Consider the following 18379-nt stretch of genomic DNA (forward strand, 5'->3'; position numbering starts at 1 on the left):
CATCGCATGAGACTCATCTGGAACTCAGACTGCCTTCGCATTGTGAGCTCCTTCCCTCACTTCCAGAGGGAATGAAAGGAATCACGACAGACACAAACCACGGAAGCCTCAAACCCCAGAGGTCTGCCAAATGCAGCAGGTATTTGAGCTGTTCAGCCTCTTCACATGGAGTCTGTATCACCTAACAGAAAAATCCAGGCTGGCTGTGTCTATAGAGGAGGAATAATTAACAAGCAGGCCTTGAGAAAGCCTCTGGCTTTCTGAGTAATTCTGTATTCTAATGTGAAGCCATGAAATAAAGGAAGCAATACACTGCATGAGCAGGACTGTTCTTAGCTGAACTGGTATGAGGACACAGGGAGACTCATCTTAAAACAAAAACCTGATAAACCTGAGAAGTGAAAAAGCACAGCACTCCAGCAGGTAACTAACTTTTTTTAATACCCTAAGCTTTGAAACCTGTAGAGAATTACTGCTTTATAACATGCTTCCGGTTTAAAACAAGTAGGACTGTGATGCAAAACCCTGTTCCAGTGTAGGTCTGTCATGGTGCTTAAAAAGAACTCCAGATTCTGGCCTGAAGTCGGGCCTTAATTATAGCAAGTGACAAGACAGCTGTATCCTGGAGATCCTGATTTGAGCCCCTGACTGTGCAGGTAAAATCCAATAGGTAAATGCTTCTCCTCTGGGAACTGAGAGGTGCAGGGTAAGCCTAAAAATCCAAAGGCACAAACCCTGAGCTCCTATAAGAGCCATCCACTCCGCTGGTCTCTCTTTTTCCATTCACCAAGGAGGGAGCAGACAGCAGCCAAACAAATGGCAGTAGTACTCTCCAAGTTTTCACATTGACAGTGAGAACTCTTCCCATCCCACTGCCACTCCACCTAGCAGGGACGTATGAAGGGTGCTCCTCTGGTTCAAGATTAAATTAAGTGTCCATCCCAGCCAGAAAGATCAGGCACCACCAACCCATGGTGTGCATTAAGCTCTCCAATAGGACTAATGCATTTGGCTATACCAGGAGATCCATGAACACCCTTTGCAGTTTATTTTGCAGTAACAAAAAATCCTTCAAACAGATAATGAAAACAGAATTTGATTAAGACAGTTTTTTAAGGTTCTGGTGGCATTTGTCTTTTTAAGACAGTTTACATTCCAACTCATCTCCATTATCACTCAGATGTCTATTTTAAGGTCAGCAGCTAAGCAAAAAAACAATGACAAAAAAGAAGAAAATAAACCTTTGTTTGTTACAAATAATGAAGCATGGACAGCCCTTCTAAGTTGGTTAGGCCTTCCACCCGTGAAGGAAGCCTGGCTTTGGAGACAGAGTGATCAGATTCCCGACCCGAACAGCACCAGAGGAATGGTCTAAGAGGGAAGAGTACCAGCTGCAGTCCCAGGAGCCAGTTGCATGGGCAACCCAGACACACCAAAGTTTGCTGCCCATCAAAACTTTTGAGAATCTATGGAGTAGCCTTTCTCAACCAGCACTCTGGGTCACCTGCAGCACAGCTGCACTGCACAGAGAGCACAGCTCGCCTCAGGAGAGTCGAGGTAACCAAATAGAGCAAGGTGTAATTATGGTGTTTTCCAAGAAAATGTTACAATCTGTTGAACATTCTCTTGTCCAACAGACAGGGCTTTTAATTGCAGGTGAGTTGCAATTCTCTCCAGTACTCAAGTTATATAAAACTCTGACTGGCACCAGTCTCACCAAGCATTATATAGCACACGGACCTGATCTTGTGCACAGAGTATCTCTATGCATCTAGAAAGCAATTCTTGCACCTGGTTCTTTTGACATCCACTGTCTCCTGTTGCTACCAGCACAACATTCACAGAATAATATATGGATCCCAAGCGATATTTTTCCTCCTACAGAGTATTTTTAACAAAGAAATTCAAAGAGACCCTTCTAAAAGATGCACTGAAAAGCATCTAGAATTCAAGGCAATGCTTTCACTAACCCTTGATTTATATTATTTAATCCCTTTCAGCAAGAAGGATAAATTGCAACAAAGTCACGCTTCAGTTATCTTCAGGGCTAGTTGTTTAAGATTATTAGAACAGTAAGGTTATAAATATACATCCTATGAAGGTGAGCATCAGCAAGAAAGATGGGCAAGTGCTTTTCTCCAGGGCTTACTACTTGCTCAAAAGCACAAATCAGTATTTGTTTTCCAAATTCCAAGGCAAGTGCATCTTCAGACACAGCATTGTATTGACAAAGAGAAAGCTTTGGCAAACACTGCACACTGAAGAGTACATAACTGTCTAACATTTACTGCTTTGCTAATCTCCAGCTACTCAATGCTTCTGTATTCAAGTTTTCATTAAAAGTAGCAGATTTCAAGTCCTTTTGGTTGAAGGGCAGAAGAGAAAGAGAGCAGATCCCAAGTGCCAAAGGTGATTGCCATAAAACACCAGTAACACAGAGGGAGCCACCACAGAGCAAGGAACCAACACTGCCAACAGCTGCTCCCCACCTGCATCCTCACAGAGACACCCTAATTAAAGTCTCCTGCCTAATGATTAAGACTTGAATTTACACAGATTTTTTGCTTCTCCTATGAAGTGGAGGCTTTCTCAGGGGTCATCATCACCCTAGAAAAAAACTCCTTGCAAATTGACATGGTTTATACACTATAAACTGTTCAACAACAAGAATATTTAAGTGTCTCAAGTCAATGTCTTAAAACAACACGTACAAGAGTACATAGTTGGAGGTTCCTACTGACACGAAACCAGGTTAGCACGTTAAAATTAAAGGGGAAGCTTTAGAGACTGAAGTTTTCCTCTCTCTTCTCAAGAAGAAGGAAACATTTGGAATTGGGGCCTTTTCCTTTCTCATTTGTGCCCAGAGTAAAAACTCACCTTTTGAAGCCCAGAAGCCTTAATGCCTGTAAAGAGGCCTCCCCGTTTCTGAGGGTGCTGCTAACAAACAGCAGTTTGAGCACCTGCACACACCCAGGTGAAACAATTTAACACGTCCTGGCACTCAGCCTCCAAACTCCAATCACCCTCTCAGTTTAGACATCCCTAACACCTGTAGGAAACTACATCTGACTATTGAAGCTTTCTATGTTAACATGAACTATGAGTATATTTTAACTAGAGTGATAATTTTAAATATTAGATTATTAAAACATTGTTTCAAATAACGATAAATTCTTGGCTTTAAATAGTTACTCATTTATGGCCACGATAAATGTGAGTGATGCATTATTTGCTAAAGAAACAGTAATACTTACACAAAGCTCCTCATAGAACATTCAGGTCTTTTCCATGCTTTAAAAATTGGAAATATTTAATTCATCTTTACCATGCAGCAATCAGATAGACTGAATGAGTATCAGACTGCCAAGATATACATGATAAAAATCCCACCATGGGTCAAAGGCTCTCAGATGGCTGATCCCTTTTCATAGTGTATTTCCTGTTATTCTCTCAGCTGGGAAAATACATTTAAGGACATGGCCCGTATTCATCCTCTGAACTTCATCCATTCAGTCCAGCAGGAGTTTAAATTATACAAGGTTCAATTGTATCCCCACATGGACAAAGTTCACCACCATCATCTTATTTCTTTACTTCCTTTCTCAGGTACAACAGCAGCACCTGGTAGGAATCCACAGGCTACACATACAGACCTGTTCCTGCCAAACCCCCTTGCTGGAGCAGTACTACTTTTAAAAGCTGTTGGCACCTACAGAGTATATCAAAGTAAATGAAAAGCAACTGAAGTGGTATTGCCCTGATGATATCCTGGCTTTATCAAGAGCTGCAGCAAAATAAAAATGTATAACTAAGTTGACCATATATTGTTTTATTCCTTTCATCTCCAAAGATATTTTTGACGCCACAACAAATTTAATAAAGGATAAACATCATAGCTTTTTTCAACTAAAAAAGAAAACTAGGCCAACACTTACTTGTCATGAGGTCTCCATTCCTTCCTTTGAAAACCATCGGAATGCACTGGAAGTTAAAACCTACTGTAGAACAGCAGCACAAGCAACTTCTCAGTGAGGACAGGAGAAGTTGTGTATCCTCCCAAAATTCAGAAGCAGACCTTCAAGAAACAATGCTCAGCCTCAAAACTGAATTTCTACCTCCTCACTCTTCCACTGCTCCCACCTGGGGCCCTGCAGACCCAGGATTAGCCCCACTGGTCATCCCTTTCCCTCAGCCAGAGAGCCCTTCTCTGCAGTTCCTGGGAGCTAACTCCACACTTCAGTGTGCAGTTCAGCTCATAATTTTACTGGATCCACAAGTACAGTTGTAGAACAAAAAAGTAACAGCAGAACCACAACCTCAATCCTTGCAAACATTAAATTTTACAAGTAGCAGTAATAGAGTGGGACATTTTATCTAATAGGTTATGGACAAATTTAGACATCTATCACCAGAATAATTGCAAGAAAGATCTAAAAATTAATTACATCTGTATCAATCAGCATATTTATGCCAATGCTGTAACCATGTGGTATCTAAGCATCTTAGAGAATTTACAGCCAGGAGAGAGCATTAGTATCATCTTGTCAGGCTTTCTGAATAATACAGGTCATAAAACTATACAGTAATTTCTACATTAAGCTTGATGCAGCTAGAGCCTTGTCTCCCTATTGAAAAACTAACAGTTTAATACTGAGCAAAGAACTACTCAACACATCCTTAAAAACTGCTTTTTGCCTTAACGGTGAAAATGCTGACCCTATTATTTGCAGATTTCAGCAGCTTCAGCAGCCAACTGACAGATAACTACCAACACATTTCAAACACTTCAGTAAGTTCTGTATTTATATATGCACTTGAAAGCTAAGGTTGAGCAAATGTGTTCACAAGCAAAGTGAACAAAATAACTGTACTGCAGAGCGAACAACTGGGATGCTCAACATACATTTCTTCAGAAGAAACAAGGTCCCTTCCCAAGTTTTAGCTCCAAAGGTGATCAGTGAAAAGTTGCCCTTCCCGTGGCAGCTGAGAAGGATAAAGCAGCAGCTACAGAAAAGCACTGGAGAGCACAATGCACCAGCGAGAAGGGAAGATGAGCTGAAAATAAGGACCTGTCAGCTGTTACAGCTTTTAGTGCTGTGCTGAAGTGCCCATAGAGCTCAAGTGCCTCTAGAACTTGTCTCACTCACAAGGCACCTGGCATCTTATGGGGAAATGTATCTCAAAAGAGACATACCAAATTGTATGAGAGAACAAAACTTACTACTGCTTTTGGCCAGGAATCCAAAATCAGAACTGGGATTTATATTTGTCACTGTGAAGTGATACATGCTGAGGTGTAACAAAACCAAAACATAGCTGTTATTTGTCTGGACCGCTTTTTATACTGCCAAGGAAATCTCCACTGTACTATAAGTAGAGAGCACATATCCCAGAGCTCACTGGGCTTGTAAGTACCGGTATAAATTGCGAAACTTCCCACTAAAGATCATGCTGGATGTGATTTACTAAGTTTGTTAATATAGGGATGGAAGAAACTGCTTTAGTTATTACTCTGAAAAGCAGAATCATTAGCACTTAAGGTGATGACTGGAGTGAGGAAGCAGGAACACCTGCCTTTCATGCTCATGCTGGGGGACTGAGCTGGGTTTTCCCTCTCAGAGACCTCTCTCCCAATCTCTTGTACAGGGCAGAACTGACTGAACCCAAAATAACTTCTCTCTGTACCTTGTCCCTTCCCTTTCACTGAGCATGTCAAGACCTCTGGATGGCGAACAGCACTGCAACTCCTGATTAGCAAGTTGCTTTTTCAGCTGAACATCAAAACAAGTCAACATTTGGGACTCTTCCACACAATTAGACTTTGGTGAGCAAGGGAGCTGCAAGTCGTAAATTCATGGATGATTTGCCACTTGCTCAGTGACTTCACTGCTTTCAGTTCAAAGTCGCTAAACCAAGATCATAAATTTCAGCTTCTTCTGCTGAAATGGCTGCTTTTAATGATGCCTTTTGAAGACATCCATATCTGCCTTACCCGTAGACCTGACAAGAACTTCTGCTGCATGCTAGTTGTGCTACCAATAATTACACTCTTGAGGATGATTCCATGCTATGATGATTAATATTATAAGGAATTATTTGATCCCATTGAGAATATTCTGAACATAGGGTACTAAAGAATTACTGTTTAAATAAACAGCATTTTCCGAGAATAATTAGTTGTGTCATCAGATAATGGCAAAGCAGTAGAAAGTAATGACATTTAAAATGAGCTGTTCCTCTCCCTCAGGATCCCCTGAAAATGGCCCTTCATGCCAGCCTACTTTTTGTGGGGAAACTTTTGGTCGGTACAAGACGGGAGTTCACAGATAACCTGTGTGTGCACTTGCAGCCACTATTACAGCAAACAGAGTCTCTGATTTAGCAAGACCAGGCAGTTGTATTTCCCAAGCTCCAAGGTATATTTTGTGGGGACAGTTTCCCAGCTCACGTTTGATTATTGGCACATGACACGTGCTGAACACACACTGGGTGATGGAAGCTGAGTTGGTGCCACCAGTTTCAGTAGGAGCTGATGATATTTGTGACCTTCAGCAGTGGTACAGTTAAGGGGCATAAAGACGGCCTTGTTTTCTTACAGCCTGAAACGTCACTAAATTCTATAATCTGCATGGAGTTCCTAGGCTTATAGAGATTTTTAACTTGTTGATGACACTCTTTGTATAGGTGTCAGCTCCCATTGGATAGAATGGAAAACCCTCAGAATTATTAAGCTCAAGACAAAGAACAGGAATACTCATATGTTAGCAACAACTGCCAGCAGTTCACACTGCTGTTTGATGCATGCAGTAGATTCCAAACAACACATCTGCTTCTTTGCAAGGTAATTTGAAATACTGTATTTCCCCATAGTTATCCCAAAGGGGAATGCATCACAAATTGTACAGATATTTAATCACACAGCTTATTTGTTTGCTTTACATATTTCTCTTCTTTCTTAGGCTAAGAATTGATGAGGCCTGATTTGTTGCCAGATGCTATCCCTTATCACTGCTGGAACTTGTGATGCAGTGTTGGGATCTGGGGCTCAGCTATCAGCAGAGAAGGAGCTGATGAGATTATGTAGCAGGCCATGGACAGCAGGAGCTGGGAGAAACTCCTTACTCTGAGGACCTTCAACACAAGACCTGCTAATATTTAGCTTTGTTGATTGTCCTGTCTCCTCCAGCAAGATACGGAAAAACTTTGTGATTATGTTATCAGACCATGTAAAAACCCCTTTGTTCTCTTCCCTCCATGTAATCCTTGTTACGGGAAATATTAACCAATTGTGTAACTGTAGCAGAAACTTGTGTAATCCCCTAGTTAACATAGTCCATCCCCTAGTTAGCACAACCCATCCTCCTCATTAACATGTCCTGCTCCCAAGTCCCTTAAATTGTGTTTTGCGTGTTCAATAAATATTCCAGTTTCTACCCCCGAACTGGGATCACATAGTTTTATTGACCACTTACAATGCACAGCTGTATTTTTAAAACTAATGCATTTGTTGAATACATCCACTGCATCTCGGTGTGTTTACTGAAATCCAGGAAATTGAATTACACCATCTATTCTCTATTTTTTGAATCTTCATGTAGAACTGCAGGCCACATTCACTCCGTGAACTCTTCAAATATTTTGCCAACACTATGAATTTCTTCACAAGATTCATTTAATTTACAACACAGGCAGGTTCTGGGATGGTTTCAGTGGTGTCAAGCCTGTGTGGATGCTCTCTCTACCTAGAGAGATCTCATTTACATGGTATTATTGCCAGTGACCTATGAAGCCAGTGGACTACCAAGTACAGAAGCACAGAAACATGAATGATTCAAACTTCAGATGATTTAGGCACAAATCTAGTCTCACTTCAGGACACAAAATCAATGGTTTACAACATCAAGGGTTATGCAGATCTAACTCTTATTGCAGTTTCACATGCTGTCAAAAAGTTGAACATAAATACAGTGCCACTGATTCAATCTCATTGAAATGGACGCATCAAACACATGGGAAAAAGCAAACAAACCACCACAAAAATAAACAACCAAGCCAACCAAGCAAAACCCCAACCAAAACATTGGAAGGTATTATACTAAATAGGGCAAAGCAGGAGTAACTGAGAAGGGAGAGAATTCAAGTCAATGAAACAGTCCTAGCCTATAAAAAAAATTAAATCAGGTACTGTAAATGGCATCAGAATCCCCCTCCCCACAGCAGTAAAATCAGTGACAGCAGAAAAACAAGCAGACTGACATTACTGCATTGGATGTACATTGCAGTGGCCATTTTGGGAAAAATGCATCCTGTGGAAAGACTGTTCTATTAAAAGACTCTACTACACTATAGTGATAAAACAGCCTGACTCAAGCTTTACTGCCCTGGAATAACAGCACCTGATGGACCAGCTCATGGACTGCTCCAGGCAGCAAAAGTCCGGAATGGCAAGAGACAAACCTTGGAAATGCAGCTCTCCCCACTTCCTCAGCCCATATTCTCATCATCCCTAGGAGTGCCAAAACTTGAGCTAAATTAGCAGCACCTCAGCACACAACTTCTAACAGACACACAGACAGGCGTGGGGATCCCAAGGAGCTGTTTCTGCAGAAGCAGGATTCCGTCCTCTTTCATTTTGCAGAAGAAGAGTTTGACTGGGACTGCACAACTGCTCCCTACCTGAACATTTACAGTCAAATAACACTTTGTTATCCTACAACTGGTTCTCAGTACTGACTTATTAACAGTAATTATCCAGGTATTTGAAAAAAATTTGCCAGCAACCACAGTGCAGTTTCCAAACCCGTTTTGCAGTGCTGGAGCATTAATGTGCTGGGTCCTGCTGCTTTTCCTATTAAACATTAATAGGGAAAGCTGTGAGACTGGGCAAACTGAAGCTCTGCCAAAACACAACATGGTTGCTGGTCCCATTGCACACACCATGTAAATACCCCTTTTCTTTGCCTGAAATGTAATGCTGATCTTCCTAAGGACACCTGCCCATATCAAATGGTAGTAATTTATAAATCTCTCTGGAATACAACAAACTAAATTTCAGCTGGTATTAAAAGCAGCTTTCCCTGACAAAGAGTTTTGCACTTGCCTTTTGATACATCTAGCACACCACTGTCACACAGAAAAAATATTTTTGTTGCCATTAAAAAAAACCCACCAAAATTATTGTGGCTTGTGAAACAAGGTAAAAACCACAGGAGCACAGACTAACTTCAATGTAGAAAAGGGGGATTTTTGATCCTTTGGTCTATTATTGAAAATTAAATGTGATCTAAAATTCACTGGCTTTTCAAACTACATTTGGCCTTTTCTTTTTCCTCGAGCTTTGAGTGAGTAACTAAATTTTAAAAGACACTAAATCTTATAAAAGGGAGAGTGGGGAGATCAGGAAAAAAAAGGGAGGAAAAAGCCAGGCCACATAAGAGCTAGCAGGTGTACGATTCAACATGATTTCAGACAAGATTTTCCATCATCTTTATAGTCTTGTCTGCAAGCCTTTGACTATCTGAAGCACAGACTGAAAGGATTCCACACTTTCTGCAGTGTTACAGCACCAGACACCACAGGGATAATTTGACCTCATATTGCAAAACAAATCGTCTTTATCACATCAAATTTGGTTCCAGCTGAAATTTAATTCTGGAAAAAAACCAGCAGATGTTCTCATTAACCCATAATTTCTGTGCATTTCTGGCCTCTCAACCAGTAAAGGTAAGAAGAAAACCAACAAACAGAAAGGACATAAAGCACCATCTACTTCCCTGGTGCTCCATCCCCTTTGTACAGAACCATGTTGTTAACAGTAAAGATTGTCAGCTCTACAAAAACAAAACTCGCACCTTCCCAACCCTCCTCCTGACACCAGGGGTGCAGGATCCATCAGAGCCTCCTCTGCCTGCTGAAATAAAGTTCCTTTTCCCCTCTCTGGGAAGCTGCCCTTGGAAAGACTCACACCTGCCACCCCCCGTCTGTACCAGGATCTCCAAGATAGAGGATCTCGTATTGCATTTTATATTCTTTTTGTTGGATTTATGTAAAGATAAATTTGTCAAAAGACACTGTTAGAGTTAATAAGACAAAACAGAAGATAGAAAGTGAATTTAAATTTAAAATCTTTAATAGAGTGATTTAGTTAATCCAGAGCCTAATTTCTTGAGCCCTCAGATTTCCAACAGGTTTTACAAATTTGATAGGTTTTTGTTAAACCCAATTTTCCTTCCATCTAAATCAATTTCAGAGAGAGAGACATTACTTAGTTTTAAATTTTAAATAAAAACTTGTTTGACAAACTCAAACTCTCTGGAAGTTTTCATCACAGTATATTAAATTAAGATTTTCAGAAGTTGTAATAAATGCAACTCTAACATAAATGTCAGGTAAACAAAAAATAATTTCCATTGCCAACTATATTTGCATTGGAGAGTTTGAAATGAAAATACAACGTGTAAAATATTTTCTTTTTATTATCTTCCTTCCTCCTTCTGAAGTTTAGGAAAAGAAAGAATATATTCCCTCTCTGATATTCTCCACTTTTTTTCCTTTACATTTTATGCAGTGTATGGAGGAAGAGAAAGTAAAAATCACAATATGTCAAGCAAAAGAGCATTCTCACAACTGGCACACTAGAAATAGTTTATATTGGCCATCCTCAATTGCTCTACATCAGTTCTTCCCTTGGTGTTTTCATTGGGGAAAAAAAGAGCAGTGGAAGTAGAATCCAAAATCCAGGGACTTGCCAAGTATAGCTGTTTGAACTGCAAATGTGTTCAGCAACTACAGCTCGGAAGTGAATACACAAACTCCGGTGTTTCTTTTTAAATTTCTGGAAAATCACCTTGTACAACAAGATCCTTGATATCAAATAACACAGGGAGAGCCCTCTGAGAGCTTACCATGTTCAACAACTGTTCTGTCACACAGGAAGTTCTCAATGTCTTCAGCAACATAAAGAGGTGCTCTATATTACCTCAATTTGTTTCTTGAATAAATAATTATTTTCTGTTGTAATTTTTACACAGGAATTTTAAAAAAAAGGTGATATTAAAGGGAAACTGATCATTATAAAAACAAAATAAAGCTCCGCACCCTCTCACTAATTTCACCCACCCAGTCTTTATGAACAGATTTGAATATTATAAAGGAACATCTGTCCTACCTGAATTCAGATTAAGAAATTTAACTGTGCTGGGGTTTCATATATCTATAAATTGTAAATTAATTGTAGTGCTTTAAGTGTCATTGTTTACCAGGCTTTACCCTGCTACCACTTTGCATTTGTGTACAAGCTGATTTTGCTGTCAGGTGCTGTGCATCCCATTTGCTGTGGTCCAGAGGGATTGCTCCAAGCCCTTAGTGGTGCCACAAGCACCACTTCCAAAAACAGCTTCTGAGGGATGGCTCTGCCCCTCTAAAAGCAGCGTATCAAAAGAGCACAGTAAGCCATTTCTGCAGTAAGAGAAAAGGCATCTGAAAGGCATTAGAGGAGTCACTTTAAAAAGTTAAAATAAGCAGACTAAGCACTCCACTACTGCTCACAGCCACCTCAGTCCCACCCTCTCACAACCACGGCCCTGGCATTTACTGCTTAAGCGAAGTGGAGGTAAAGCTCCTGAGCCATAATTTTCTCTCACACCGTAAATCTCATCTCCCCCCCGTCCCTGCTTAAGAAAAATAAGGGCACTGCAGGTTTCTGAGGCTCGACATTCCTTGTTCAGTCAGCCTTTCGTGTCCACTTCCAAATGCAAAAGCTAACCTCTGGATCTAAATTCACAGGATAGCTATGGAGAAAGGGATCACTGATCAGGATATAACATTTTTAAGTCCTGTATGTAAGCAGGTAAGTTAATCCCTTGTTCACTGGGAGACCTGTAGCAATCTCCAATCTGCATGAATAACAAATAAGGTTTGGTTTAAGGTTTGCTTTGGGGTATGTGTGTGTGTCTTCAGGAAAATTAACTGTTTATGCATTTGTATACTTGAAAAAAAAATTAAGTTGGGACATTATGAAGAAGTTGGGTGAAAGGTTGAAAAGTTTAAATACTAGTATTTTTTTAAATTTTTTTTCTTTAGAAAATGACAGTTTCTCATTTCTGAAAGAGAACATTCATCCTTTCCTCACAGAAATTCAGATATCTTCCCAGTTCTGTACGAAAGCCTTGCTAGAGCCAGTCCCACTGTTGGACAGCTGGTAAAGCTGAGCCAGTTCTGCGGGATTACAGAGTTTTGGAACTCAGAATAAACAACTCTCATGACTAAAACAAGCCATATTTATGAAGAGGTGTGGAATATAACAGAGCCAGAAACAGCATTTTTAAGATCTGACATCAAAAACCTCTGATAAGTTGCTTTATTCTGCCAGTGGAGTTTCTCACCCACCATGAGCCTAAGTAGACACTAAAAATAAGATGTTATACTGCCTTTCTCTTGGAATACGAAATGTAAATGGTGTGCCTTAAGTGAGACGTTAATTCTTCTCTATCAGTAGAAAACTTCAGAAACAAAAGTAAAAAAATCTTCAATTCACAGACTAAAGTGTTGAATAATGTGCAGAATGTGAGAGGGAATGATTATTCACTTTCTATTCCAAAACAAGAACGAAGAGCCTTGTAAAATTAGCAGGAACAAAGTTATTTCCCAAATACATAGTTCTACTGTGGAAGTGTTTGTAGGTGTACAGTGATTCAAAAAGAACTGGAAAAATCCACTGGGAAAACTCAAAGACAGCACCTTATGCTCAGAAAGGTCCTAAGCCCATGGCCCTGGGCTCAGAGAGTGCACCCAAGAAGATCCCACCTGCCTTTCCACTCCTAGCTGGTCACAACTGCCAATGTCTGACTTGGAGAAGAAATCTTACTTTCATCCTTCAAAAACACATTTCCAAAAAGTGAGAGTTTTTCCCTCATAAAAAGCAAGAGTACATGAATCACAGCCAAACTGTCCCTTACTATCATTCTGATTAAAGGTCATAGGAAAACAAGCTAAAAGCTAATGAAGGGCTGGCAGCTGAATCCAGGTACTGTCCTCACCACAGTCCGGATCCAGGAGTGGCTCTGGGCAGGCACAGGATTAGCAGAAGTCTCCTCATGTCAGCAGATGATAAGCAAACACCGCTCTCACCCTCCCAGACCTCTCTTAACCTTTTGACACGGTTAATCAAGCTGCCCACTCTCAAAGGCTCACAGGAGCAGCTGTAAGTCCATCAGTGAAACATGCCCTACAGGACCATACATTAACACAACACTTGTGGGCATGTTTACCTGACAGGAGCTGAATTCAGGTGAAGAAAGAAGGCTGCAATGCAGAGCAGGACATAGCAATGCATTCTGTTTCCATGACACAAATTCATTGAGAAAAGGAGCTCTTGGACTTACTGTCGAAATCAGACTCTCAGAACAGCAACATCCAAACCCAATATTGACCGTGCTGCTGGCACTAACTGGGAACATCCCCCTGGTGACCAACAATCTGCCCTCAGCTGTGACCTTTTGGTTTCTTTTATTTAGGAATCCAACATTTCTGGCATGCATCCATCAGCCCTTTGAAAACTTCAGAAGGAACAACATTTCTGCTCTCTTCTTTGGCTTCCTACAGACCCTTAGAGCAGGCTCAATTTTTGTCTTTAAGGCATCCTGTGGCCTGGTTTCTGGCTTCAAAACTTCTTATAAATTAGCTCCTCAGGCACGAAAGACTGCAAAGTACAGGCAGCAGAAAGAACATATATCCAGGGTACAGGTTCCTTACAGGCCAGTCCCAAACTGGAACAAAAGACCAGCCCTGCCATTTTCAAAAAAGCTGAAAATACATTTAGCTAAAAAGACAGAAAATATGAACCAATATAAATCAAAACCTGACAAGACAGGAATTAGTTACAATGAAGGTGAAACAACTTAGGCATAACATTGGCACAAAACTCCCAGGAATAAGCGTACTATGCCAAAAGCAGGGAAATAAACCATATAAAGCACAGTGTAAAAGAAAAGGAATCTCTCACTATCTCAACATCCCTCTCTTTGTAGTGCAGTTTTCAGGCTCACACTGGAAGCATGAAGATGTAAGAAGAAGGCAAAGTCATACAACAGGAAGCCAAACTTAGACCATGAGTTGTGTTCTTCAAAGGGTATGTTTCATAAGGAACTATAAATCTGCCACAAATTTTATTTTTACGATTTATTGCCATCTCAACAACACATGCACAAAATTTTCTGGGTTCAACCCTATATATACCGAGAGAAAGAAGAACAGTTATGAATTCACCTTGAAAACTATTGTTAGGTTTCCTTATTTTCCCCTATAAATGCTATGAATTAATTTAAGAGATTATATTTTACTCCTTTTTTCATGTCTAACATTTTCATGTCACTTTTTATTGGCTGTTCTTGGCATTGAGCAGCAATTGAGCACTAAAGAACTTCTGTTTACCTGTGGATACTCAGTTTCTGTTTCCTCTGGTTACTATTGACTCCAGACTTACTTGTGCTGACAGACAATCTGCCATTCATGGTGCATGTTGAGTGTTCTCTGAGCTCAGCTGGCTCACAAAGAGAAGTTAAAGAGAAGTTGATGATGTAAATAAACTGAAAAGGACAGCAAAGCATAACAAAAATCCCAGAAAAATAGTCTCTACTGTCATTTTCTCTAAGAGGTAAAGGAAAATACCTGGGATTAGCAGGAGGATGGACATGATGCAAACATGGCAGGGATGGGGAGGGAAAGTTCTAGAATTCATTCTATTCCCATTGTCTATGGTAATAACAAGAAATATTGATTTAAAAACAATTCCAATATTTTCTAGTAAATTGCTTTTATTTTCCTGTGATAATATTGCAATCTTCTTGGGAAGAATCCTAATAACCCCATGAATGTATCAGACATTACTTTCAGAAAGCATATAAACCTCAAACACACACAGTTGTACATCCTCACTGGATGGATTCGGTTCAGTCAATTCTCCCAGCTCAACATTCACATGTGATTCCACACAACCCTCATTTTCACTGGGAAAAGAGCTCTGCCAGTGGCAGAGAAGGCACACACGCCCTTGTCAGTTGGCTGAAGTGCTTAAATTTCACAAAAAGGGAACCTTTGCTGGATGCACAGCCAGTTCACTTTTCTGGGCAAAAGATTTTCTCCTTTCACTACAGTCCTGTTCACCTGTAAACATTCAAATGTTCTTTGCAACCTGTACAAGTTCTCTCAACAAAGGTAAGACAGCGAAGCAGTTCTTTATTTCATATCAGTTGATTACAAATGTCAAAACACAAAGCAACATCCATTAAGAGATTTTGCTCTGCACAATTTTTTCGGAGGTCAGCCCAACCCAAGCTCCACTGATGCTGCTTTACAGTCAAGCCTCTTGTACTTAGTCACCCTGCTACTTTTTAGTGAAGTGCTATGAAATGCCTTGTCAGGGTCCTGAAAGGAAGCATAAAGGAGGTGATTCCTGCATGGATACACAGGCTCTGTGCTGCAGCACTGCAGCTTCAGAGCATCTGCCCTCAGGGCAGGACCTGCTCTTCTTTGGTTCATACAATGGTGCTGCCCACACCACCAGCACACGACAAAACAAACTTGCTTCTGAGTACTGCCCCCCAAAAATCTGCTCTTCTGTTGCAAGATTTTCTGCTTTTTGCAGTATGTATTTAATCCAGACACCTCCACGCAGACTGCTGTGTGTGGGAACACAACTGCCAAGGATCTCGTGCCTCAAGAGGGATTACAGGTAGGAAAAACATGACAACAGAAAACGCAGGAGAACGGGGGTTTTGGAGGAAGAAGAATTGAAGAGAAAGCTGGGTTTATGCTACAAAGGAATACTCAAGAGAAAATAATTCCTTTTTTATACAATACCTTTCTCCTAGCTCTGCTGTTTGCCAGCATTGTAACAAGAAGGGAGATGAATTTCACCCTGAGATGTCTGACAGCACACTAATAGAGAAAGATCCAGGGCATGCTGGATTCAGATTCAGACACCAGAACTGTAATCAAAAGAAAGGACTGTTCTTGCTTCAGGCTCTGAATTAATTCCCCTTTTCTGTCACTTAAATTACTGTTGTTTTTCTTAAATTGTGCATACACACGGATATTAGCTAAAACTAAACAAATAAGGACTGGCTCCAAAGGCCATTCCTGCAAGATGCCTGTCAATTGAATATCAAATAATTCTGGTTGCCAATGACTCAGACAAAAAATATGTGCACTGAGGACATGAGAAAAGAATAGATTACCTTAGACTTGAAAAAAGAAACAGCTGACTTTTCCACTTCAGATACCTTACCTGACCTCTGCAGAAGTCTGGTAAGATTGACCTGTCTTTTTAAGGTCCAGTCTGGAAACCAGAATAGTCAGTGACTTTTTTACTGGGAAGTATAAAGTCCATTCCTGCAATTACTTTTAAAGCTATATAGTTGTAAACACACACACAGACACATAATGTATTTTATCGGGGTAGCTTTTAAAATGTTGCCACTCCATTAGTCTGTAATAGCTTTGTCAAATGAGCCAAGTCTTGTGCCTCTTGGTAACAAACTTCTCTAAAGTTGGAAAACATTCTAATGAGCACATCACATCAAAAGCCTGCACAGTGCTAAATTAACATAATGTGATAAGATACAATGTGACATAACATCTTCATAAACTTAAGCATGTCAGAAAACAAAATATCTTTCTATCAGCTTATTCTGAATCTAATCCATATTTAATCACTCAAATCACTAGCCAGCAACTTTGAAAGTTTATTTAATACCACCATCACCAATTGTCTACAGTGACCCAATTAGAACTGTAGAAACAAGGGTAACGAAACACCAAGACAGAGATGTTCAGGTCTTCAGAAACTCTCCATGAGTTAATTAAAATCCTGGTTTGGGGGCTTGGCATTCCTTTATCAAGAGCAGAATGAATACTTCAGTGATTATTGTGGGTGACAAAAGTTAAGCAGATTTCTTTCTTTAAAAAAGCTATTTTTCCTCTGTGTAAAAGACAATGCAATATACAGAATCAGCACAATAATATAACTTACCAAAATCAGAAATACTGTAGGTGATGATTCTGTGGAACAAAATACTTGAAGCGTGGCTAAACTCAATGAACACCTATAGCAAGGCCAGGATCTTAAAGATATTGCTGCAACTGTGACTGGAATACACTTTTTGTCCAGTTAAAAATATTTTTACTGGAATAAGAGTCTCCATGGTATTTTAGTAATTCTAATTTTAATCTAAACAAATGCTGAGTAGCAGAAAGGCACGAGTATAACCCCTGCAAAAATAAAAAAAGCAAGAAATATTTTGCCACTTGTTACCATCAATGCTTTTCAACAGATTTTCACAACAGAGAACCTTTCTGGACCTTAGATACAGTCTGTCAGACCTCCACTCACCCCTCCACCTCCATGTTTTTAAAGTACTTATGCTTGGTATCAAGGGGGGGAAAAATAATCTTTATATTCTCAGATATGTGGGAAGCAAGGCACTTCTCCACCTAACAGATACATGCACATACAAATACACTCACAGAGCTTTTGCTTCCAATGCAAGTTCTTTCAGGTAAAAACCCCAAATCATTTCCTGAGCATCATATGTCCTTTTCCTGAAGCACCAAGTCCTCAGTATCCTGAGCAGTGCTGCCATGCCCACACAGTGACCAGCTCAGATCCTGTTCAAACAGACAGAGCTGCAATTCCAGTCAAGGAACTGATTATCTATAACTCCATAAACCAGCAACAGCCCAAAAGGGTGTTGTTTATCATTTGAGAGAATGTAGCACAGGATTAAAGAACCTTCAAATACAATCAATTTTACTAAAATTCAATTGAGTGGCAGAGGTATTTTCATCTATCTTCATGACTGTGCTTATCAGCAGTGCTAATAATAGTGTTTGTTTAACTAAAGTAATGTATTTTAAAGAGCATAGTTTTAAGAAGCAACCCCTGTGAAACCACAGAGTTCTCCATTTCAGGCATGGTCTTTTCCACGTTGCTTAACCAGTATGTGGTCACCGCTTCAATCTCTCTCAAATTTAAAGAGTAAATCAAATTAAGGGGAACAAATTGGTCCCAGCTCTATGAGGTCTAATTTATACACAACCTTGTTTAAAACCTGCTTGCAAATTAAGTATTATTATTTGGAGAGGGGGAAGCTCTGTTTGGAACAAAGCAGTTAACAGTTCCTTCATTGGCATGTTCTGTTTTTTCCCCCAGTGCTTGCCCAAAAACAAATCTTCTTGTTTAATTTTAGAAACAATGAGATTCACTTACCTTTAGCAGATACATGTAGGGAAATTGCAGGGGGGTGACGAGGGGCAGGGCAATCTGAGATTTTAAGTGAAACAACTTGTTTTTTTCAAAATTCAAAATTAAATACTCTGTCAC

At 40.0% G+C, this 18379-nt stretch overlaps 1 long non-coding RNA gene across 2 annotated transcripts in view; it reads right to left on the bottom strand.

Annotated features, from left to right (window-relative positions):
* Window positions 1-18379, bottom strand: part of LOC113972760 — a 112130-nt gene extending 93751 nt beyond the window's left edge. For both annotated transcript variants that reach the window (XR_003535997.1, XR_003535998.1), the window contains exons 1-2: window positions 18266-18379; window positions 17030-17268 (exon numbers count right to left, since the gene is read on the bottom strand). This is a non-coding gene — a long non-coding RNA (uncharacterized LOC113972760). The remainder of the gene's footprint in view (window positions 1-17029; window positions 17269-18265) is intronic.

Source organism: Neopelma chrysocephalum, unplaced genomic scaffold (genome assembly GCF_003984885.1).
Source record: "Neopelma chrysocephalum unplaced genomic scaffold, ASM398488v2 Primary Assembly neopelma1_96, whole genome shotgun sequence".
NCBI lineage: Eukaryota > Metazoa > Chordata > Aves > Passeriformes > Pipridae > Neopelma > Neopelma chrysocephalum.